This window comes from Erpetoichthys calabaricus, chromosome 10 (assembly GCF_900747795.2).
Source record: "Erpetoichthys calabaricus chromosome 10, fErpCal1.3, whole genome shotgun sequence".
NCBI classification, from domain to species: Eukaryota; Metazoa; Chordata; class Cladistia; order Polypteriformes; family Polypteridae; genus Erpetoichthys; species Erpetoichthys calabaricus.
The window spans coordinates 103,612,087-103,638,862 of NC_041403.2; the positions used below are offsets into that span (position 1 = coordinate 103,612,087).

General features: G+C 40.0%; 1 long non-coding RNA gene and 1 pseudogene across 1 annotated transcript in view; both read left to right on the forward strand.

The window, feature by feature from the left end:
- Positions 1-1,998, forward strand: part of LOC127529421 (uncharacterized) — a 155,209-nt gene extending 153,211 nt beyond the window's left edge. The window contains exon 2 of the long non-coding RNA XR_007936106.1: positions 1,576-1,998. This is a non-coding gene — a long non-coding RNA (uncharacterized LOC127529421). The remainder of the gene's footprint in view (positions 1-1,575) is intronic.
- Positions 1,999-24,979: 22,981 nt separating this feature from the next.
- Positions 24,980-25,112, forward strand: LOC114659836 (uncharacterized; annotated as a pseudogene).
- The last annotated feature ends 1,664 nt before the right edge of the window (positions 25,113-26,776 follow it).

The window sequence follows — 26,776 nt, forward strand, 5'->3', positions numbered from 1 at the left end:
CATTAACTGACATGTTTTAAAGAAACAAATTACAGAATTTAAACCTTTAACAACCATAACTAACCTTAGAACTCCTCCTTCCCCTCCGGTGTTAATAAACCATGCAATGTGAAGCATGCAAAGTGGGTCCATCATTCGTCACCTAGAAGAAACTGCTATAGTTAAGGTTAGGGCGGGATTGCTTTATAAGAGGCCTACTTTCTTGTTCTGTCTCTCTCGCCCTCTTTTTTAAAGGAAACAATATGCAATCCTAGAGAATAAATAAATTGGATTCTGGACTCTAACCACAAGTCTGCCAGTTCACTTCTTGCCTCTGACCAACTGTGTGACCTTAAACAATATATGAACACAGATGTATTATGTAACTGTACTTGTAAAGTGCTTTAGGATGGTGCTTTTTTATAGACTATAATCCAGAGGAAGTAATTTTCCCCTAACTCTCCTATTAAGCAACTTTTCGATAGTATGTGTTGTTTAGCAACAATACCAAGTAGAAGGGGCTGAAAAGAATTATACAGAAAATGAAGGGCTGAGGTGGGGATCCTAGTCCATTTCTGACACAAAAGATCTCTCCAGTGATATTTATTTTACAAAGTATTTGTCTCTAACAGATCTATGTGTTTTCACATATACCTTCTAAAACTTTTAGAAAATAAAATTTCCTATAATTTACTGTGACCACCTGGGAGCACCCAAGAGCCCCAAACACCTGACACAACCTAACCAAATATAATTTGAGGAAAAATAAAAGTTAGTTTAATAAATAATTTCTTTACTGGCTACCATCAGTTCAGTACAATAAAAAACACACAATTAGCCACCTTCCATCTTTTTCCACCATTCCTCCACAAGTGTCGTCCACTGCCTCCCAGCTCTGACTCACTGGAGCAGATGAGGTAGAGTCTTTTATGTCGGACCTAGGAGTATTTCCAACATCAAAGCATTGCACATTGGAAGCACTTCCGGGCCAGGTGGAAGTTCCCTAAAGTAGGGACAGCATTTCCCCTGGCTGGACCCAAGTATCCCAACAGGGCTGCCTCTCAGGACTACAACTCCCATATACCTTATACCTGGCCAATTTAGATTCAGCAGCATATAAAACAGGGGCACATAGTACCTAAGAATGTGTTCTTTAAGAGGTAGAGCACATGCTTTTTCCCTTTCCAGTACCCATGGCAAAGACATTAAGACAAAAGAAATGTGGTGCAAAAGAAAGGATATATTTAACATTCTAACATACATTAGAGTATATCTCTCTATTACAAAAAAAAAATCCTGCAGAGAAACAGTAGGGTGTCGAGACGTGATCTTAACGTTAAGATCACGGAAGACACTTAAAAGACCCACGAGACTAAAGAGATTGGCCACGGAGCGTCTCGTAGGGACCTTAAACATGAGACTTTGTGCCAAGAGATTGACCCAGGACCATCTTGCGATAATGTACAACATGAGATTCTTGCAAGACACGCCCTACTTACAACCAAATAAGAGCAAGGGGAGGGCAGCACACTCAGTTGTGTTTTGGCTTTGATCACACACAGATCCAGGGCTCTCAGCGCATATAAAGTGTATAAGGACAATACGTAATAGATGAAACATAGACGACTAAGCGAAGAAGAAAGCAGCGCGGAGAAAAGAGACTCAAAAGCGTTGGAGAGACAAAAAAGAAAAAGAATAATCTAGGTGCAAATTCAGGAAATAAGGAAAGTAATTATCAGCCCGGAACAAGTGGAATTCAAAAAAAGCACGTCCAATCTGGACGTTGGCCCTATACACATGCAGAGCAGGTTAGAGATTATGAAAGCAATGCAATTCGAAAGGCTCAAAAAAAAAACGTTGGCGTGATACACATGTGGAGAAAGTTAAAGATATGAAAGTAGGAAAATTAGAAAGTATAAAAAAAAAGTAAGTAAAGATCGCAGTAGCACAAACAAACGGAAATTATTACTCGGAAAAAGGGAAAATAATCACCACGGACCAGGTGTCATTGAAACAAAAGCAGGACAAAGCGAGGTCAGAAAAAAGGTTAAAAAACAAGGGGGCCAAACACATGCAGAGCAGGTTAGAGATAATGAAAACTGGAATTCAAAAGCCTCAAAAAATGTAGGTGTGAAACACAAGCAGAGCAAGATACAGAATATGAAAGCAGAAACAAACGACAGTGTCAAAACAAAGAAAGTAAACATTGCATTAGCGCAAAGAAAGAGAAATTATTACTAGGAGAAATAACGAAAAGGTGAATAGAGATCGAATATATGGACATACGTAGGTGATATGTCAGAAGTATGTAAATATTGTAAGGCTTTGAAGTTAAAGTCAAGAGAATTTCAAAAACGGAGTTTACCTCACATGCATTTATTGGTTACTTTGCAAAAAAAATTTTTAACTGCTGATGATGTGGATCATTTTGTCTCTGCTGAAATTCCAAACAGAGAAACCTATCCTGAATTATGCTACAAAGTCATTAAACACATGTCTCACTTACCTCATTAAAAAGATTCAGCACATTGGGACTCGAAAGATTCCAAATATTGTTTTTACAGAAGTTCAGAAATAAAAGTGAAACTAATGAAATAGCAACAATTCAAAGAAAAAAAAATCATAAAAGTGTGTATCCGGAAAAACAAAAATGGGGGTTGGCGAGCGATATATATATATATAAGAGGGTATGTCTGTCTGTCATATATGTCACCTATACAATCCGACAGTCATTGACTGATCTGGACCAAATTTGACATAGTAGTTCTCTAGGCCCATATGGACAAGACAGACCAAGTTTGGATCCCACAATTTTGACCCTGGAGGTCCTAGTGGGTTTTTTTTTCTCTGCATGCTACAGTTTGCACTCCACTTCCACCTGCTGGCTCAGAGCAAGTAAAACATCAGACTAAAGCCCAGGAGTTACTGCAATTCTGAAATCCAATCAGACCCAAAAAGGAACAAATTCTTAACCGACGAGAGGCAGTGTGGATAACAAATGGGACAGCTAGCAATAACAACTGAGTCATCTTTTAAAAAAAAAAACACATAAAATTTTGGGTTCTTTCCTTAACCCATTCTACAAATATACCTGGGTAACTCCAGGTACTTCAGCTAATACAATATATACATACATACAACTGAAGAGAAGCCACGGAACAATACAATTGTCTTTCATTCTTCAGTGTAGACTTTGACAATTGCATGTCCATCTTTGGAGGAGTCTGAGGCAGTTCTCTTAGGCACAGAGTTCTTTTCATCAGTGCAAGATGGCTACTAGCTTAATGAGGCTTTTAACACTTTTCACTGACCAGTGCTATATATGGATTAGGCTTTCCTCCACCAAATTAGCACATTCTGCTTTATATACTTTTCCCAAATTAGACCTGTGCCCTAATCAGTAAATTTTTTCAAGGCCTTCTTTCCACAGTCACCACAATGTCACTGCTGCCTGAAAGATTTGTATGCTTGGCTTCAAGTTAGCAAAAGTATGCATGTGTGCTAAATATAAGTATATTAAATGAAAATCATGCTCACAGATCATAGTTATTTTTCAATTCTGGTTACAACCAGTTAATCTGATAAATTTGCTTTTGGGATGATGTTGGTGGTGTTGGGGTGAGGCAGAGGATGCGGTTTCCAGGGTACCAAGACAGAAATCACGGTGGTCTGAAAAAATAACACTCCAAAATACTTGAAAATTATAGGCAGTGGGCTGACCTGAAATTGAACTGCAGTCTCTGAAAATTTGTACTTAACAAACTTAACTGTTGCAACTGGATTATACTATCTTTATGCCATTTGCTTATTCACCCTGTAAATATGTGGGGTTCAATTGGGCTGTCCTTTATATTATCTTGAAAATGTGCACGCTGGGTTAATTGTTAACTTTAAACCATAATTATAGGCACAATATATTAGTCTTAGCTTCAAAGGTATATACTAAGAAATATATTTACGTTTTACAGCCTGAACATTGTATACAATGCAGAACTCTACCTTGGACTACCTTTATCATGAAGCAAAAATAGTAATCTGATAAATGTCTCATCCCACACCTCGTCCAGTATTTCAGAAATAACAATTATTCTTGCTACAGTAGGTTTAAAAGAAGGTGACAGAGCAGAGCAGTGGTTAGTGCTGCTGCCTCATGGGCCAAGTGTCCTGACTACAAATCTCATGCTCTGCCATGGACTGGTGTTCCTTCCAAGGCTAGACTTGTACATAATGCTGAGAAGAGGCGCAAAAACATGATCCTGCATTAGATTAATCAAACTTGGGAATGTTACGTCATATTAGGTGTTAAGAAAATGTTTCAGCATCCTATCCATTTTAAAAGAAAGGCTTTATAAAATAATCAAACAACAAACAATTGGTTTTCTTTATTCAGCTAACAATGCTTCAGCTCAATTTTAATATTTATTGCATGTCCCACAGTACTGATATAAAACGTCATGCAACAAAGTAAAATCAAAAGGCTTTATGGCCTTATACAATTGTGCTAAATCTCTCAGGTATCAGGTATACAAGCCTTAACTTGGGTTCTCCCAGCAGTCAAACAAAATGAGTCATTAGCTTATATAAACACAGCTGCATTCTCATGTTCACAGGTCATTAGGAAAAAAAAAAACTAGGCAAAAGTAATTTTAACACTTAAGTACCATTGTTCAGGCTTCCTGCAACTCTGAATTGGCAAAGGCAAGCTTAAAAAAATACATTTGCTAATTTAGATTTTTTTCAACAGTGACAAACTGGTGAAGCAGGTAGCAGTTCAGACCTGAATTCTCGTTCAATTGCTATCTATGTAAAGCTTTCAAATACTCTACAAAATTTTACACAAATGTTTGTAACTGTGCAAATACAGTATTTGTCTTTTATGATGAGTTATTTGTTTGTATTTTTCCCCACCTCTCCGTATTTTACATGGATTTTGGGGTTTTGAACCCATATGAATGTGAATTTCATGTTGATTTTGTAAAATTTGGAAGGATTGATAAGTTGAAGTTTTATAATGTCTTAATAATGTCTTATTGAGATGCCATTTTGTTTATTTAATGCCAGCCTTTTGTTGAGTTGGCATCAGTCGTTGCTAAAGTAATAAATCCCAACAGCCCCTGGGACTGCATCAAGTCATTTGGAGTGCTGGGATAATGGGCTCAATGGTTTCCCAAGCATCTGATATTAGGATTCTCTATTTGAATTCACACAGCTATTTTCTCTGACTGGCTTACTGGTTTTTTGAACAAAATATTTTTCAGGCTTTAGACTTTGATCTTTGGGTTAGAATTCTTATTTTTTTTCACAATCGATCAGCAGTCCTTTTGGTATTGGCTTCTGCCTGTTATCTGACTATGTCTTTTCTCCTGATCCCATTTTAAAATTTTCACTGCCTCACCTTGAGTTAGTACAGTGCCGTTACACTGATTGGGAATATTACGTTGTTATGGTGTAAATGACTACATCCTCTGATAGACTGGTTCTTGCATGGCATTCATTGCTCGATGGAGAGGTTTAATTTTTCCTAATGACTGTTCTGGTAAGCAGACATTCCGAATAAAAGGGTCTTTCTCAGTATCTTTTAATATCTAAGCAAACTAAGTTCTTACAACAATGGTCAATTCAGTTGAGTTCAGTACATCTACACATATAGTACAGTTTCATTTATTACTGCAGAGGGTTGTGCATATTTTGTAATATAGTAAAGGAATAAAATTAAAATAAATCTCAAAAACACAATGTTAAACATAATTGCTGTCATTATATGACATTTAGTTCTTTGTTTCTTATACAAAATTATAATTACAATTAATTGAACCTTTGTTCTAAGGGTTTTAGAGGTCAAGGAATTCTATGATTGCATGTCTATGATTTTTAAAATAATTATGTTTAAGTCATGTTTTTCCAGTATGCCATTTTGAAGTAATTGCTTTGATGGTTGCTTGCTGTTGTTAGGCAGATGGCCAAGAGTGTGTGACATGTGACATCATTACCAGTATGCAGGCATGGATCCCAAGCAGGCGTGTCAGGCTCATGGGCCCAAAGGTCAGGGGGGCCCTCATGAAAATGAAACCAGCTGAGTCTCAGAAGCTGAATACAGATGCCACGATAAAGGCTTTTCCAAGTGTGTAATATTGCAATTCTAGAGGTCTTTTAGAACCCTTGTGAAATATGACCACCCTGTACCGCACAGTGCTTTTCCCTTTTATTGGCATTATAGAGGCCTTTGGATTCGCTCCTTCTCTTTTGTGTGCTCCACTACCTAATTGCCGTTTGCACTTTCTGCTCATGGTGCATAAAGGAAAAGCACAAAATTGACAGAACACATAATGTTTCCTAAAATATTATAATACTGCAGCATAACAAACCTTGCTGGAGGTGGTCAAGTGTGTTTTTATTTGGGATTAAAATATTTAACCCTGACTTGATCATATATGCCTTGGATTGGGCATGACACATACCACAGAGACCAATTTCCGCCTCTTTACTCCTGCAAGCTGACAAGGATTAATCTTGCCTGCATTCACACATTGGATCTAGCACACACAGTTTCTTTAAGGTGAAATTACAAAAATATATACTGCCATTGATGGTGAAAGGTGAACTGAGAAGCAAACACTGTCACTGTCACCATCAGTGAAATCAGAGAAGATGCAATCTTAGAAATTCAGCTCTCCTACTTTGGTCATTGGGCTACTTTAGAAAACAATTTAATACCTGGCTGGCAGTCTTACATCAAAAGCTACATCAGTAATAGCCCTTCTACGCCTCATAATTTACTTGTAGTTTATTTGTATGCATTTATGAGTGGTGAAGTGGTCAATTGTCTTTATTGTCATACCATCCATATACAGTATTGCAGCATATAGTGGCACAAAATAACAATCCCCAGGACTGCATTGCAACATATACATAGCCACAGAACAATTGCAAGACAGGTCAAGAACTATGCTATCAATTGATAGATAAATAAACAAACAAACAAACAAACACAAACAAACAAACAAATAAATAAGTGAATAGATGGTATTAATTTGAAATACTGTAGTAATAAATAAATAATAATAACAACAAAAAATAATAAATAAGCTACTGGAGGCAGATGTGAAGGCCGGGGGGCAGTACAGAGTTCAGAGTCTGGATTACCAAGGGGTAAACACTGTTGCAGAACCTAGCAGAACTAGTTCAGATGCTGTAGTAACTTCTGGAAAATGGAAGTGGGACAAAGAGATCAGCTGAAGAGTAAGAGTGGTCTTCCTGCAGGCTTTGAAGATGCAACACTTTATAAAGATGTCGTTAAAGGAGGGCAGAGAGGTCCCAATGATCTTTTCTGCTGTGTGCACATCCGTTGCAGGACCTTGCTGTCAGAGACACTGCAGTTCCCAAAACAGACAATGACGATCAGAATGCTCTCAATGGTGGTCCTGTAGAATGTGGTGAGAATTGAGGGAAGGTTTGCCTTCTTCAGCCTCGAAGGAAGTGGAGACACTACCGCACCTTCATATGAAGATGGTGAAAACTGACCAAGTAAGGTCAGGTGCTCACAAAAAAAATTAGGTGCTCTTGACCAATTTCACCACAGACCCATCAATGTGAAGTGGGGTGTGAATAGCATGGGCTTTATATGTTCTGAGAAAAATGTTCAGAGATATGTTCAGAGATTATTCAGGCAAAGAAGACATACATTTCAAGTTAAGACAGATGTACTCATTAATTGAGAGTAGCAACATGTTGATTAGCATGTGCAAGTTCCGAATTTCACTGTATTAATTATTTCTGAAAATAATGACCCTTATAAATCCATTCACCTGCATACTGATTCTATGATAGTATCATACATTTTGAGGAGGTATCTGCCTTTACATATAATATGGTGTTAAACATACTCTAAACATAAATATTCAAAGAATGGCCAATGGAAATAATTGTGTATTTGAGTCAGCAACATCCAGTCCCTACTTATACATCAAGTACTTGCCCTTTCCAAAGTTTTCAGCAAAGTTTTCAATGAAACAAAATCAACAAGTTTAAAAAAATTATGGGCAGCACACACTGTACAAATGTGTTGGGCTGCAGGTATAAGCAACAAAAAAGATAAAACCTTAAGTCACTATGGACCACAAGCAAAACATAAGTTAAGAATGAAAAACTTCTAAAAGATGAAGTTTGCAAAATATACTATCAATTACTTCATTTTTCAGTATATCATGTTTGATGTTCTACAAATAAAAATAAATGTTGACATTTAGCTGGATAGCAAATTTTCAAACATGTCTATAGTTTGGTTCAGGCTGGCTTCAGGGGTTGGGGGCCTGACATCTTTTCAGGCCCATTGACTTTGGATCTGTCCCTGTCAGGCTGGTATAAAATGTTAGTATTGTGCATGTTCTGGTTTGTCCATGTTTGTGTTGATTCAACTTAAAAACTCACTAATGTTATTTTGTGCATCATTTTCATACCTGCTTACAGAATATTTTCTATGTTTTTGACCACGTGTTTCAGCTTACGTTTTGGCTCAGTTTAGATGCATATCCTAATTTTCAACACTCTTCCCTCTAACTATGATTTTGGTTTTGCACACTGAGCTTATTTTTTAGTTCCTTGAATACACAATATTTGATTGCATTTCCTTTCAAAAGTGCTGCCACCCTGTGCAGTCAGAACCGTGAATTACAAATATATTCATACGTCACCCGTATAATTTTTGTTTCATTTTTCAAGCTATAGAATATTACTAAGAAAATGGTAAAAAATTAAAATATAAAGAGCTACTGTATGGCATTCTATCAAACAAGAAAAGAAAACCAAAAAATTCAGTCTAGATCTATCACTCTATATATAAAATCCAACATCTGTCTGCCTATCAGTCTGCCTGTCTGTATGTCTGTCGGCTTTTCATGAGAGAACTACTTAACGGTTTTAGACCTTTTTTTTCTATAATTTGCTCAAACATTCCAGTTGATTTTGCGACTTCTCTCATTGCACTAAAGCATCATAGTTCGTTTGCGGCACCGATTTATTCACACAAATCTGAGAGACAGGCTGCGGGCTGAGGGGAGAGAGAGGTGGGATCTCAAGAGTAGGGAGCCAGGTAGCTACATTCTCGCCCCTGATAGCAAAACCAAAAATATTGTATATCAAGAGGCCCTCGGATACGAAAGGTATCAATATAAATTCTTGTCAATACAAATTATTACATTTTTGTTAGTTGATTTTTAAAGTTTGTCCTGTTACACTACTCTGCGGGCAGAGCCACAGGAGTCAGCTAGTTACAAATAAAATAAACCTTCAATGCTAATGTTGTTAAAAGTGACATTGCTGTGCCCATCTTGATAAATTTCACAATCCAATTTAAATAAGGCCCTGTGGTGGGCTGGGGCAATGCCCGGGGTTTGTTTCCTGCCTTGCGCCCTGTGTTGGCTGGGATTGGCTCCAGCAGACCCCCATGACCCTGTGGTTAGGATATAGCAGGTTGGATAATGGATGGATGGAATTTAAATGAGATCTTGCTCATCCATTTATTTTCATTCCTACTTTATCCAGCTTTTGGGTTCTTAGGGGGCTATAGCCTTGTAGCATCAGTTGTTGGATCCCCAGTTGTTACCCAAGTAGTCAGTATGGGAAATACTGTGTTATGTCTGTATTGAAACAGACACTGTGGAAAATAACGACCAAAAGATGAAAATGATAAATGTGAGGTACGACTAAATATGATAACCAAAAGTATGTCCTATCTTTTAACAAAGTCAAAAACTGTAATCAAAAATCGATTCTGTAAACAAAAGAAGAATTTCTTAGAACCAGAAAATCAAACACAGAAGCACTCAAAAAACCAAGAAGCCTTTTGTTTTTCTTCAGTCTTGGATACCAGGAAGTGAATTGCAGTACCCTTAATATTGTTGATCTGATGACATCACAGGCCACACTCGTCAGTCATCCCATGATGGCAACCACCCTACCAATAGTGCGCAAAGATCCTAGAAAATTGCGTCCCTCTTGAAAAACAAGATTGTAATGGAAATTCAAGTGCAGAAGTGAATCCTGTGGTATTCAAAACCTGTAATGTGAAAAAGAAAATTTGAAAAAGAGACATTAATAATGATAAAAAATAATGGATAACAGTGAACAACTCACTCTTTTCTCGGAAAGAAACATACACGTTAAATTGGAGTTGATAATGCTCATCTTGACTACTGCAGGCTTTGCTGCATGTTATTTCAATACATGTTGATCATATATAATCTGCAAAATGAAGAGGGGCAATCTGTAAGTCTTCAAAATGAGTGCAGTACTTTCCAAGCCTCATATGCACCTAGATACTCTGTAAAAAATAAATAGGGCAGGTAAGATGAGTTTTTACTACAGACCATCCTAAAGACATGTTTGTTAGATTAAATGATAACTCTAGAATTACACAGTGTGTGTGAGCTCCTCTGCTGGATAATTAATTTGTTCAAGATTGGCTCTTTTGTCTCCTCGTAACCCCAGATAAAGAGATATTTTAGGTTTCTTAGTGTCGGCACTCCAATCTTGATGGAGTAGATTGGGTTTGATTTTCAAGCATGGCCCCCATCTGTGTGGAGTTTGCACAGTCTCCCAGGACTTTAATTTCCTCCCACATTTCAAAGATGCATTTGCCAAGTTAAAGAAAGATAGATAGATAGATAGATAGATAGATAGATAGATAGATAGATAGATAGATAGATAGATAGATAGATAGATAGATAGATAGATAGATAGATAGTGTCACACACGTGTGTTTAGGAGACAGCTAAAGGGCTTAAATACAGGTAGTTCCATGCCAGACCGGGGGGGGCGGAGTGCACTAATTTTCCCTCTCGATCTTTTACAGACCATTCTAGGGAAATCCCACCCAGCTCTGGGGCAGCCACTGACGTCACTTCTGGTTCCGGTCGGGATGACATCACTTCCGCTACTGGCCTTTAAAGCTGCCATCTTGCTACCTGGAAGTCAGTTCTGTTTTGGACTCGATTGAATGAACATGTCTCTGTTATTTAATAGCTTTTGCAGCCATAAACGATTAAATGGGTGGCTGCCCCAAACCTTCTCGATGTCTTTTGGTCGTTCTTCTGACAGTGGCGTAGTCGGCAGGATGGAGGAATCCCTGAAGAGAACGGGACCGGACCTGAATCATGTCCAGGTGGGAGAGTACCTGGGCCGAGCTTTCGGGTGGGGAGTGCGTCTCGGGTTTCGGAAAGAACCGGTGCAGACTCCGCTCCCTTTGTCTATTTCTGGGTCACCTCAATTAAATAGGGAGAGTGTCGTTGGGACACACAGACGTGGGCTGGTCTCTATGGGGGATACGATGGGGACTTATTATGCTCTCTCAGAGGAGAGAGCTGTCCGTTCCACCGGGGCTAAGGTCCCAGAGGAAGGTGGACATTCCCCAGACCAGCAGGTGAAGAAAATTAAAAACTGGAGGTTTAACCCTGAACGGTCTACCCAAGAACAGCTAGACCTTCTATGGGAAGAGGTGGCCAGCTGGTTAAAGCCCGCTGAATGTACCACCTTTCAGGTAGTGAAAAAAGTAGCCTGCTTTTTGTTCATAAATAGCCTGCCAGAGCATTTCGCCCAGCCGGTCTGGGGAGAATTTGCAAACATAAACGAGCTCATTGAGCTCATAGAAACATCGAGGGCAGCCTCGCAATTTGAGAGGGCGGAACGGTCCTTAAGTAGAAGCCATAGAGATTACGTCCCTCTTACACTGCCCTCTCGACATACACCAGAGTTTGCATCGGAGTCCCCGATCCCGCGGGCGCGGTCCTCGCTCGGAGGCGAGGCGGAATGTAAGTGGAGAGAGAGGGATGGGTTGTGTGCGCTTTCAAACCCCCTGGCTTTGGCTCATAAAGGTGAGGTCATAGTAAATGGCTACAAGGTAGAAGCCTTATTTGATTCCGGCAGCAACATTTCTGTTGTTGATTGCCGATATGTACTACCGCGACAGTGGTTAAAAACAAAGACCAGAATTACCTGTGTACACGGAGATGTCCGCGCCTATGACTCCGCCCGGTGTTTCATCTGCCACGGAGGGATACTACGAAAACTCGTTGTGGCTGTACATCCAAAACCCCCGTGTGCGGTGATTCTCGGGCGGGACTGGTCTGACATTAAAAGCGGTGCAGTACTGATCTCGCCTTATTCAAAATTAGGCCTAGTAACCGATGGGAATACACCGTCTCAGGTTGTCTCCACACCGTGTACGCAGCCGGTGGAGAGAGATATGGGAAACCCCGAGGAGGACGGAGAGCTTCCCGGCCCGTCGCGGGCGAATACGTCATCAGTCCGCACCTCACCAGAGCGGCATGACTCTCCGCCCCTTGAGGTCAGCCCGGACCCTCTCTCAGATCTGAGCTTTCAATTCAGACAAACACCGGCATCATTTAGAAGGGAGCAGTGGAATGATGATTCCCTTAAGTTTGCGAAGAATGTAGTAGTCCTCGCCAACGGCCAACGCACCAATCAGCCCATGCCACAAGGACCCCACTTTGTGTTAGAAAATGACTTATTATATCGGGTCAGTGAACACGAGGGGGGAGTGCGGAAGCTGCTGCTAATTCCACGAACTTTCCGGCGGCAAGTTTGTGAGTTAGCGCACGGCCATCTCCTAGGAGGCCACTTGGGCACCGAAAAAACTTTAGAGCGTATTAAGCTCCGCTTTTATTGGCCGGGAATTAACGAGGAGGTTCGCCGCTTCTGTGTTTCGTGCCCGGAATTTCAGCTGCGGCAAATTCCTAGGAGGGACCGTGCTCCTCTCGTTCCCCTCCCCTTAATTGATGTCCCCTTTGAAAGGATAGGGGTCGACATAGTGGGACCCCTGGAACCCTCGGCCCGAGGACATAAATATATATTAGTCCTCGTGGATTATGCAACCCGATATCCAGAAGCTGTCCCATTGTGCTCAGCTAATTCTAAAGCAATCGCACGGGCATTAATGGAGGTCTTTGCGCGAGTTGGAATCCCTAAAGAAGTCCTTACGGACCAAGGGACGCCGTTTACCTCGGAGACGTTCAAAGAAACGGCCAAGTTACTCAAAATAAAGCACTTGAGAACCGCGGTGTATCATCCTCAAACCGATGGTTTAGTAGAGAGATTTAATCAGACTCTCAAACAGATGCTTCACAAGGTGGTCAGCGGGGATGGGAGGAATTGGGATGAGCTCCTCCCCCTCGTACTCTTTGCCTACCGGGAAGTCCCGCAAGCCTCAACGGGGTTCTCACCCTTTGAATTGTTATATGGGCGACAACCCCGGGGCATATTGGACATTCTAAAGGAAGGTTGGGAAGGAGAGGCCCTTCCCACGACTAATATTTTGGAATATATCGCACAGTTACGTGATAGATTTGCAAAGATTCGACCCATATTAAAAAGTCACATGCAAGAGGCGCAATCAGCACAGGCCCACTACTACGACCGTGGCACGACACTCCGGGAGTTCCAGCCGGGGGATCGAGTCATGGTATTGGTTCCCACCTCCCACTCTAAGCTACTTGCCCACTGGCAAGGGCCATACGAAGTTAAAGAGCGAAAGGGGCTCGTCGACTATTTGGTGAAACAACCCAATCGTCGACCGAGAGAGCGGATATATCACGTGAACCTGCTGAAACCGTGGAAGGAACGGGACCCTGATCCCACCTCCGGCCAGCCCCGCTCCCTTTTTGCTCAAAGTAATACCCTTAACTTCGGGTCTAATTTAAATAACCGACAGAGGCGGGAGCTAGAGATAGTTATCTCGTCCGTCCCGGAGGTGGTTGACGAAATCCCCGGAAGGACTTCTCTGGTTGCCCATGACATAGTGACTGAACCCGGGGTCATAGTCCGAGAACGCCCGTACCGTCTTCCCGAGGCAAAGAAAGCAGAAGTGGAACTGGAAATCAAGCGCATGCTGGATCTAGGAGTCATAGAGGAGAGTCATAGTCCCTGGTCCAGCCCAATTGTCTTGGTTCCTAAGCCCGACGGAAGTTGGAGGTTTTGCAATGACTTCCGTCGACTTAATCAGGTCTCACTATTTGATGCTTATCCCATGCCTCGAGTGGACGACCTCCTTGAGAGGCTTGGACAGGCAGAATACTTGACCACACTTGACATGACCAAAGGGTACTGGCAGGTTCCTTTAACGGACTCCGCAAAGGGTAAAACCGCGTTTAGCACCCCTAGTGGGCACTGGCAGTATCGTGTCCTTCCATTCGGGTTACATGGGGCTCCTGCAACTTTCCAGCGTCTGGTGGACAAATTGCTCCGCACCCATAACACGTATAGTGCTGCCTACCTGGATGACGTCGTCATCTATTCCAGCACCTGGAAGGAACACCTACAGCATGTTGGAGCCGTGTTACGGACATTGGGAGAAGCCGGTCTTCGTATCAACCCAAAGAAATGTTTCTTTGGATTGGAGGAAGCCAAGTATTTGGGCTACCTGGTGGGTCGTGGCACGGTGAAGCCACAGTGCTCTAAAATACAAGCCATTTTGACATGGCCCCGTCCGCGAACCAAGCGGCAAGTCCAGGCATTTCTCGGATTAGCGGGGTATTACCGCCGGTTTGTACCACGTTTTTCAGAGAGAGCCGTGCCCTTGACTAATTTGACAAAGAAGAGGGCTCCTAACACTGTGGTATGGACTGATATGACTGAGGCAGCCTTCAGTGACTTAAAAAGGGCCATGACGTCAGCACCCGTTTTAAAGGCGCCTGATTTTTCACGGCCTTTTATTCTCCAGACGGACGCTTCGGACTCAGGCCTAGGGGCAGTGCTGAGCCAAAGTGTCGATGGTGCTGAACACCCCATCATGTTTCTGAGCCGGAAACTGTTGGATCGGGAGACCAGATACGCGGCAGTGGAGAGGGAGGCTCTGGCGATTAAGTGGGCGATCACACAGTTGAGATACTACCTCTTGGGTCGGGAGTTTACTCTAGTCACGGACCATGCCCCTTTACAGTGGATGGCCCTACACAAAGAGTCTAACCCGCGAGTCACGAGGTGGTTCCTCGATTTGCAACATTACAAGTTTTCGCTCATTCATCGGAAGGGTTCTCTACACGCCAATGCCGACGCTCTCTCCCGTGTTCACGACCTCTCGGTGCAGGACGCCCGACCCGACGGGTCTGGGCTAAGGGGGGGGCCCTGTCACACACGTGTGTTTAGGAGACAGCTAAAGGGCTTAAATACAGGTAGTTCCATGCCAGACCAGGGGGGGGCGGAGTGCACTAATTTTCCCTCTCGATCTTTTACAGACCATTCTAGGGAAATCCCACCCAGCTCTGGGGCAGCCACTGACGTCACTTCTGGTTCCGGTCGGGATGACATCACTTCCGCTACTGGCCTTTAAAGCTGCCATCTTGCTACCTGGAAGTCAGTTCTGTTTTGGACTCGATTGAATGAACATGTCTCTGTTATTTAATAGCTTTTGCAGCCATAAACGATTAAATGGGTGGCTGCCCCAAACCTTCTCGATGTCTTTTGGTCGTTCTTCTGACAATAGATAGATAGATAGATAGATAGATAGATAGATAGATAGATAGATAGATAGATAGATAGATAGATAGATAGATAGATAGATAGATAGATAGATAGATAGATAGATAGATAGATACTTTATTAATCCCAAGGGGAAATTTACACTGAAATGAAATGAAACTGAAAACTTTCATTTGAAATGAAACTTTTTTTTTCATTTCAAATGAAATAAATGAAAACTTCAAATCAAATAGTAGGATTAATGAGGAGTTGATGAGCATGTACAGTATACGGTAAAGAGACATGCTGTAACCTTCTAATGGAAAAAGTTTCTTCGAGATCTTTGAAGAAGGTGAAGGATTTTATTTACCAAATGTCAATTGTTCTTGTAATAGCTCTGACTTGACTGGATTTTTTTAGTCTTTTACAATATTTAATCATTTATTTTAGTGCACAGTAGTATAGTAGTTGCTGCAGCTACATCACAGCTGATTTTGAATCTCATGCCTATTCTCTATGTTGGTGGCACACTCCCTATATGTCTGAGAGAGTTTGTTTCCCCATATCTCATAGAAATTCTGGTTAGACTAATCTGTAAATGAGTTGTGTATTGGACTACCACCCTTTCCAGAGCATGTTTCTGCCCAATACATGATGATGCTGCTGATATATGACACCCTGGCCTGGATTAGGTGAATTTAATAATGAATAGATTTATATGTAGTTGAATGTTTATTCTTCCCAAAATGAAACAAACAAACTACTAAGAAATCCTCTATAATTATTAAAGAAGTGTTCACATCTCAATGTAGCTTAGAAATTATTGCATTTACTGTGACTTTAAAACGTAAAAAAAAAAAAAAAATTCATTGCTAGCACAAATTGAATTACATAGAACACCACTGCATCTCCCTGGTCCTGTAAAATAAATAGTTGTAATTAAAAAATGTATAACAGTATATTAGAATAAAAAAAACAAACATTTCTCTTCATTCTTGATTAATCATATGTAGTGTTTATGCTAGTACACTTTCATGATTCTACAAACCTATAATATTAGATGTGGTCAAGTTACAATAAGTGACAGCTGAACATTATGTTCAAGATTATTTCCTAGTTGGTCTGCAAATGAGGGCTGCATAAATATGACACTGTAATTGGGAGCCAGCTGAGAGCTTTAAGGAACAGCCTATTCTGCTAAGAGATAAAGTACTAACATACTGCTTTATTACATTCCCGGAGCAAAATTATGTAAAATATGTGCCAAAGAACAGCTACCTTTGCCAAATTCACTTACTACTTTATTTACTTTTACAGTAAGAACAGCCTCATGCCATCATTTCATCTCAAAATAGCATACTATTTATTAAAAAGAGAGAATGTTATAAATAAATTGCCATAATTACATTTAAAACTGTATTTAACAGTTGGTAATAGCAAACAAAATACTTGTGGGAAGTACAAAATGTTTTCTTTTGCCATGATTTATGATGAACATCTGAATAGGTATCCCTTTCAGTACCAAACTTGTTCCTTCAACTGTTAAGGGAAAAAAATCTAAAGAAGTAGAAGAGATGAAAAGTATTGAATTATTGTTTTTCTTGCCAATGCTCTATCTCTCCTTTCTTTTGAAACATGGCCTAGAAAGAAGGCGGAGAAACACATTGTATTACTATGCTAAAACAAGCATGATCAGGTAAAATGTATCGATTGACTGTGACAAAAGGATGGAAAGATCTGAAAAAAGGAAACAGGCAATTCATCTTTGTGACACTAAAGTATGACTCTTTAATATTTACATACTGTAGATTAAGGTAAGTCAAGCACAAAACCAAGGTTAAACATGGCAGAGAGACAGCCTAGGTAACCTAACCTCAGTTTCATCTGATTGGGAACTTTGATAGCTCATTTGCTATTGCTAGTCAAGCATTTATGTGGTATATCAAGTAATTCCAATTTAAAACATTTTAATGGCTTCTTAACAAGAATGTTAATCTCCAGTGTAAATATATATTTTAGACATTTTCTGCATTAACCATTCCTTGGAAACCTGGCCCTTCTCCCAAATAGGTTTCCTTATTGACTTAAATTAACCCGGTAAACTAAATCAAACTTTTATCATTATTCAGCATCATTAATATTAAATCTAAATTAAGTCAGATTAAGTCTAGCCGAAAATCTAATATCCACCGCTGATGGAAAAGCAACAGCTGCCAATTCCGAATGCAAAAAACTCGGAGACAGACTTGCCGCTCTGGAAGATGGAAGCAGAAGGAATAATATTAGAATTGAAGGTCTACCTGAGAATCATGAAAGTCCAAACCCAGTGAAATTTGCAGCTGAACTATTCTCTAAAATAATTGGAGAGGACTTTAAATCAGATACCGAGATAGCAGCAGCTTATCGCATACACGGATCAAATACCTTTAGACCTAGGTCTTTTATTGTCCGCTTTGAGAGATTATTATGTAAGCTAAATGTGATGGCACTCCTCAGACACAAGCAAAAAATTATATTTGAAAATAACCACATTTGCATCTTCCCTGATTTCTCTCCCACAACAGCTGCTAAACGTGCAGCCTTCTACAACATCGAACAGCAGTTACGGCAAGCTGATATCAAATACAGCCTCTTGTATCCTGCCAAACTGAAAGTGGATGTTCAAGGCCAATACTACATCTTCTCCAGCAAGGAGGAAGCAGAAAAGGAATTAAGAAAGCTGATCCCGAGACTATTCTGAAACACAATAGTGAGTGGCATCCTGTCATGGCAAGGCAAGGAGATATCACCTGCTGTCTGATCCACTAGTAATGATACGGGTATTATAATTATACATTCTTTACATTACTTGGATGCTTTCTGTTTATGTCTTAATTACAGTTATAGACATGTGTGTGGAAGAAATTAATTTTTTTTTCTTTTTTTTTTACTACCCTAAAGGGGACTGTTTAACATCATACCCTTGGTTTATTGTTATTGTTATTATTGCATTAGGATTTACTATGCATATCCTGGACCACTTTCTAACACCATTCTCTGGATTTATTATTTTAATACTCTTAAGATTGCTGAAGATTTTATATCTTATGCTTATAGTTTGTTAATGATTATATTTTAGGCATATAGTATTTAGACTAAATTGGCAATAGTTATATCTCTACTTTCTAATCCTCAAACGCCGCTGCGTGGGGGCTTGTCTTGCTTTGCACGTACTCTTTGTGAAGTGAGGACCAGCCTCACGTGGGGAGGGATAAGGGGGGGGGGGGGGGGAGAGAAGGAGACCAGGCTATATCTAATCTATCCTTTTAATCCTTATAATTATAACTACCGATGTAACAATAGGCTGCATGGCAATTACCCGTGGGGAAATAGGAAATTAAGGTTAAAGCTGTCTCACTTCCAGTTAAGACTATAATATGACATCAAAAATTCAGAATCAATGTCTCCATGATGGCACAGTTAACTTTGTGAGCTGGAATGTTAAAGGTCTAAATCACAAATTAAAGAGAAAGAAAGTATTCTCTCACCTAACAGATTTAAATGCTAAAATAGTATTTTTGCAGGAGACCCACTTACTAAGCAAGGATCAGTTCCGGCTGCAAAAGGACTGGACTAGCCACATGTTCCATTCTAGCTTTACAAAGAAAACTAGAGGTGTGAGAATCCTCATACATAGAACAGTCTCATTTGTAGCATCAGATGTAGTATCTGATCCTGAAGGGAGATATGTGATGGTCATGGGCAACTTATTTAACAGTAAAATGATTTTGATAAATGTTTATGCACCAAATGTCGATGATAAGGAATTCGTGCAAAATGTATTTGCATCCATTCCCAATGTGAACACTCATAAAATTATAATGGCTGGGGACTTTAATTGTGTTTTAAATCCACTCTTAGATAGGACTCCTGTCACAGGGCGGATGACATCTAACACTGCAAAAGACAATTACACAGTTTGTAACTGTCCATCCATCCATCCATTGTCTCCCGCTTATCCGAGGTCGGGTCGCGGGGGCAGCAGCTTGAGCAGAGATGCCCAGACTTCCCTCTCCCCGGCCACTTCTTCTAGCTCTTCCGGGAGAATCCCAAGGCGTTCCCAGGCCAGCCGAGAGACATAGTCCCTCCAACGTGTCCTGGGTCTTCCCCGGGGCCTCCTCCCGGTTGTACGTGCCCGGAACACCTCACCAGGGAGGCGTCCAGGTGGCATCCTGATCAGATGCCTGAGCCACCTCATCTGACTCCTCTCGATGCGGAGGAGCAGCGGCTCTACTCTGAGCCCCTCCCGGATGACTGAGCTTCTCACCCTATCTTTAAGGGAGAGCCCAGACACCCTGCGGAGGAAACTCATTTCGGCCGCTTGTATTCGCGATCTCGTTCTTTCGGTCACTACCCATAGCTCATGACCATAGGTGAGGGTAGGAACATAGATCGACTGGTAAATTGAGAGCATCGCCTTGCGGCTCAGCTCCTTTTTCACCACGACAGACCGATGCAACGCCCGCATTACTGCGGATGCCGCACCGATCCGCCTGTCGATCTCACGCTCCATTCTTCCCTCACTCGTGAACAAGACCCCAAGATACTTGAACTCCTCCACTTGGGGCAGGATCTTGCTACCAACCCTGAGAGGGCACTCCACCCTTTTCCGGCTGAGGACCATGGTCTCGGATTTGGAGGTGCTGATTCTCATCCCAGCCGCTTCACACTCGGCTGCAAACCGATCCAGAGAGAGCTGAAGATCATGGCCTGATGAAGCAAACAGGACAACATCATCTGCAAAAAGCAGTGACCCAATCCTGAGCCCACCAAACCGGACCCCCTCAACGCCCTGGCTGCACCTAGAAATTCTGTCCATAAAAGTTATGAACAGAATCGGTGACAAAGGGCAGCCCTGGCTGAGTCCAACTCTCACTGGAAATGGGTTCGACTTACTGCCGGCAATGCGGACCAGGCTCTGGCAACGATCATACAGGGACCGAACAGCCCTTATCAAGGGCGCCGGTACCCCATACTCTCGGAGTACCCCCCACAGGATTCCCCGAGGGACACGGTTGAATGCCTTTTCCAAGTCCACAAAACACATGTAGACGGGTTGGGCAAACTCCCATGCACCCTCCATGACCCTGCTAAGGGTATAGAGCTGGTCCACTGTTCCGCGACCAGGACGAAAACCACACTGTTCCTCCTGAATTCGAGGCTCGACTATCCAACGGACCCTCCTCTCCAGGACCCCTGAATAGACTTTTCCAGGGAGGCTGAGGAGTGTGATCCCTCTGTAGTTGGAACACACCCTCCGATCCCCTTTCTTAAAGAGGGGGACCACCACCCCGGTCTGCCAATCCAGACCCCAGTTGTGTAACTGACCACAACTTATCAGACCCCTGGAGATTTCTAAACCCAAACTCAAGAACATATTCTTTCTAATCACCAGTACAACATTGCTATTCAAGAATTGATTATTTCTTTATAGATAATAATTTCTTGCCTACGATTAAATCTTGCAAGTACGATGCTATTGTTAGTTCTGACCATGCACCTCTGATCTTGGAGCTAAAGTCACTATGCCGCACACACTCACCTCGCAGATGGCATCTTAACCCACGTCTATGGGAGAAGAACTTTACTGAATTTATATCCAAACAAATCAGTTTCTTCCTAGAGACAAATACATCTTCTGAGGTTTCTGCAGGAATACACTGGGAAACTTTAAAGGCCTTCTTAAGAGGACAGATTATTTCATATCTTTCCCACAGGAATAAATTAGAAACCAAGAAAGAATCAGAGCTAAAAAACAAAATTACTAGAGTAGATGAAGAACATGCCAGGCTTCCAAGCGAGGCTCTACATAGGAAAAGGCAGGCTCTGCATTCAGAACTCAGCCTTTTGACAACTAATGAAACTGAACAACTAATTTATAAATCCAGGCATCATTACTATGAACACGGGGAGAAAGCTAATAAGCTTTTAGCTCAACAAATCCACAAGCAAGGAGTTCGCAATGCAATCCCAGTAATCACCAACATGAACGGAGATGAAATCATTGACCATAAAAATATAATGCACACATTTAGATACTACTATAAATCCTTATATTCTACTGAGTTTAAAGAAGACAACACACAATCTAATGCATTTATGGATACATTACAGATGCCACAAATAGGTACTTTTAGTGTGGAGGAACTGGATAAACCTCTGGCGCTATCAGAATTACTAGATGCTATAAAGTCACTTCAAGGCGGGAAAGCAGCAGGCCCAGATGGCTACACTGCAGAATTTTATAAGAAATTCTCCGCTCAGCTAGCTCCCCTCCTATTAGCAACATTTACAGAAGCTAGAGACAATCAAATTCTACCGCAAACTTTTCACCAAGCATTAATCACCGTCTTTCCTAAACAAAATAAGGACTTATCACAATGTGCATCATATATACCAATTTCACTTCTGAATAATGATGTTAAGATACTCTCAAAAATCATAGCTAGAAGGATGGAGAAAGTGCTGTCTTCGGTAATATCACAAGATCAAACTGGATTTATCAAGGGTCGACACTTATCTTCCAATCTTCAACGCCTGTTTAATGTAATATACTCACCAACAAAGTCAAACACCCTAGAAATATTACTATCATTGGATGCAGAAAAAGCATTTGACATTATTGAATGGAAATACCTTTTCACTACATTAGAGAAATTTGGGTTTGGCCCGAACATTTGTGCATGGATCAAACTACTGTATACCAATCCAGAAGCTTCAGTTTGTATTAACAACATTTGTTCAGACTACTTTAAACTAGAACGTGGTACCAGACAAGGTTGCCCCTTGTCACCACTGCTCTTTGCAGTTGCCACTGAACCACTGGCGGTCCACTGTCAAAATTCTTATCAGATAAAGGGGATTTTCAGAGAAGGACTGGAACAGAAAAATTGTCTATATGCAGATGATATGGTACCGTATATATCAGACCCACAAAATTCTGTGCCTGCAGTCTTAACAGCACAGAATTTCAAAAGATCTCTGGTCTCAGAATTAATTTGAATAAAAGTGTGCTCTTTCCAGTGAATTCTCAAGCACAACAATATTAGATTGGACACCTCCCCTTTTATCATCACAGATCAATTTAAATACCTAGGGGTAAACATCACAAGTAAACATAAAGCTCTTTATCAACAAAATTTCACCGTCTGTATGGAAAAAATTAAGCAACACTTGCATAGATGGTCAACCCTTTATCTCACTCTAGCTGGAAGAATTAAAGTTGTTAAGATGAAAATTCTTCCTAAGCTACTTTTTTTATTTCAAAACATTCCAATATACATTAATAAATTATTTTTTAAGCATTTAGATTCAACAATAACCTCATTTATTTGGAACTCAAAACATCCATGTATCCAAAGATCGACCCTACAAAGACCTATTTGGCCTGGCTCTATCCAACTTTCAGTTTTATTACTGGGCAGCAAACATACAAGCTATAAAAACCTGGACACAAATAGATGAACATACACAGGCTTGGTCCTCAATAGAAGTAAAATCCTGCAGTACTTCTTTATATTCCCTGTTTTGTGCCCCAATAAATGCAAGTTATCTGCAATATACTAATAACCCAATTGTGCTTCACTCACTCAGAATATGGAACCAATGTAGAAAGCATTTTAAGATGGAGAATCTTTTATTTGTGGCACCTCTGCAAGAGAACCACCTCTTTCAACCCTCGCAAACATATGCAGTTTTTAATATCTGGCAAAGATTTGGGATTAAATTGCTTAGAGATCTTTATATAGACAACATCTTTGTATCCTATGAACAATTACATTCCAAATTTAACTTTCCAGCTACAGATTTCTTTCACTATCTTCAAATTAGGAACTTTGTTAAACAGAACCTGCCCAATTTTCCTCATCTTGCACCCTCCTCCATGCTGGAAAAAATATTGCTCAATTTCAAGGACTTAGACACCATCTCTGCAATATATAAAATTATCTTGCAGTCCCTCCCTTTTAAAGATCCAAGAGGACAATGGGAAAAAGATCTCTTAATCAATATATCAGAAAAGGAGTGGAAAAATAGCAATGCAGAGACTACACTCGAGCTCCATATGCGCAAAACATACAATTATTCAACTCAAAATTATATATCGAGCACATCTGTCTCGGTTAAAACTGTCCAAAATGTTTCCAGGGCAAGATCCAATCTGTGAATCTGCAATCAAGTCCCAGCCTCACTGGGTCACATGTTTTGGGCCTGCACCAAATTAACATCATTTTGGACCAAAATTTTTAAATGCCTTTCTGACAGCCTTGGTGTCACAATCCCTCCTAACCCATTAACAGCTGTGTTTGGTGTTCTTCCAGATGGGTTTAAAGTGGAGAAGGACAAACAAACTGTGATTGCATTCACTACACTTTTGGCATGCAGACTTATTTTGCTAAACTAACTCTCCTCTTTTAAGTCAGTGGGAAACCGATGTTTTATACTATTTGAAATTGGAAAAAATCAAATATTCAGTAAGAGGATCTGTACAGAATTTTTTCAAAACCTGGCAGGATCTAATCAATAATATCTTAGAATAAGCTCTTAATGCACAGAGGAAGCAATTATCTCCACATTTCTTTTTCTTCTCCATTTATCTCTATTGCCCTATTAAACTCATCAATTTAGGTATGTTTACAAGCCTTAAGTTTTACTCTGTTGGCCATGCTCTCTGTCTCAGGGGTGTGGGGCAACTTGTTTTCAATCCTATCTTTTGTAACAATTGATCTATTTGTATGGAATGATTACAATAAAATTAATAAAATTAAAATTAATAAAATTAAAAAAAAACAAAAAAACAGATAGATAGATAGATAGATAGATAGATAGATAGATAGATAGATAGATAGATAGATAGATAGATAGATAGATAGATAGATAGATAGATAGATAGATGATGGATGGATGGATGGATGGATGGATGTCATGATGATGAATGTCAGTCTTTCTAGATTCTTCACTATTCTTCACTATTCTCTAGTCTTTACACTATCAGAGTGCTACTAGAATGTTTTGAAGCACAATTATTAGAGAATAGTTTAAGCATAGTTCATAGAATAAATATATTTCCTGCCCTCCTTGTTTTTCTACATACTTTCTATCAACCTCAACAGCCATGAACCAGAAAGAAACAAGAACTGAATCCAGCACTCTTATCCACTTTTCAATTACCTTGAATATTTTTCCAAAAATGCATCTTAAGCGTTAGGTCCTTGGTGAGCATGATTCTTAATTGTTCTGAGCTGATTATGAAAATGCATAAATATTATAAATGCTCTGGATAAAAATAAGAGGGTTATCTGTCTTCATAATAATTTCTCTTTAAAAAGACAGTGTATTGAAAATGAATGTTCAGTTGAGAAATGAAAAGAGCTTAAAGCACAATGCTGTTTACAATGCCTTTGGCATACTGTACAGTATATGCCATCAAGTCAAGTGATCCGTTTGAACAGGTAAGGTAACTCTACTGTTGAAAACAACACTAAAAATATATCATATCACTTCTTGGCCTTTTGGCTAAGATCAAGTGTAGTATCTGCTCTTATCAGTTAAATATCTGATACGTCCCCTATCTGGGGACCATATATTAAATTGATTTTTGGAACAGGAAGATGGAATAGGGGCTTTCTCAAAAAAAAAAATGAAAAAAAAAATATCATATAAGAACTGTTTCCTCACAGCTTTCAACAAATTTTGTCTTGTGGTAATATTGTTGTGCTTGTACCATAAAACTAAGGCTGGTTGTAATTGACTTTATTGCACTAGGACAAGGAGACAATGTATAATCCACTCACTTTCTAAATTGCATATCAAGATGGCCAGAGCTTATCCTGGCAGTACTGGGCACAATTCAGTATTCAGCCCAGAACAGGACGCCAGTCCATCACAGAGAGATAAAGAAAAAAATAATAATTTTAACATATCAGATCACTGCAAGACTGAAACTCCAGCCCTGCACCTTTAAATCCATTATAACACTTAACCTTAAGTTGAGTCTAAAAGGAAGAAAAAAGCTACCAATGTTGAGGTTTTTAAAAGGTGGACTCAAGGTTTGTTTATTTGCAGGTCAAGAAAAGACAGAGGTGTGGACATTTAAGCCTAGAGAAAGCACCACCCACCATGATACCTTTATTGTTGTTTGCCTTTTTTCATGACTATTCCTCCTGGTTAACAGGGATGGAGTTTATTCAGACATCAACTGAAGTTCTTCTGACTTCATTTAGCTTTATTATCATAGCTGGCTCCTGTTAATCTCTTGCAGTTTTTATTATTCAGTTAATCTAACTTACTCTTTAAATTTCAGTAGTTACTTGAGCGTATGAATTATTTCATTTACCTACCAACGCTCACATGGATATTTTACTGTTTTGCGAATCTGGATTTTGTCTGGCATGCCATTATTTCTGACCAAGGAAAGAAATATGGGAGGTGTAGAATCACAGAATCACACATTGTACCTCGCACTGCACTATGAGTAAAACAGACTGCATCATGCAGTCTAGCTAATCTAATGTAAGAAGATATTCTAAAAGGAGGAGTCAATTTGTACCAGTTATATTACTGGATTAATGAGCTCCTTCTGAAAGGTTACAAGAAAGGCCATGAAGAGATATTCACTCCTACCAGGTATGTTTAATCATTGCAGTATTCCATGGAAATGTTTTAGTCACCTAGTATACTTCCTCCCTGATAGCTGAATTCATCCAAAATACTCTCTCATAGGAAAAAGGCAGGTAACATTTTTAACCTGAGCAAGAGTATCATGCTACAAAGTAATTAAATATTCTGAAAATAAAGAGTGTATGTGTATTAGTGACTTAAGACGCTACTTTAGTTAAAAGGGGGTGATTGTAAAAGATATTAATGATCATTGGGAATAAAATCATCAACAATACAAAATAAATAATTGAAATAACTAGTAGGACAACTAGAGTGTTAAATACTCAAAAGTATTTTATTCTTGAATAATGCAAACACTACAGCTATCAATATTAACACTCAGACTCTCACACAACTGCCCATATTTGGCTGGTCTAACAACCAATATAACTCTGTTTTATCAGCATTTAAGTTCACACCCATCCACTTCTAATTTCTCAGAGACATGCCTCTAAATTTTAGGAGCTGGGAAATGTCATTTGGCCTTACAGGTACAATATATATAGCTGTCAGCATAACAGTGAAAATGAACACCATATTTGTAAACTATGTTGCCAAAGGGAAACATATAGATAGAAAAAAAAGCATGCGAAACATTCATCTGCACTTCTCAAACCAAATCTTCTTACCTCTG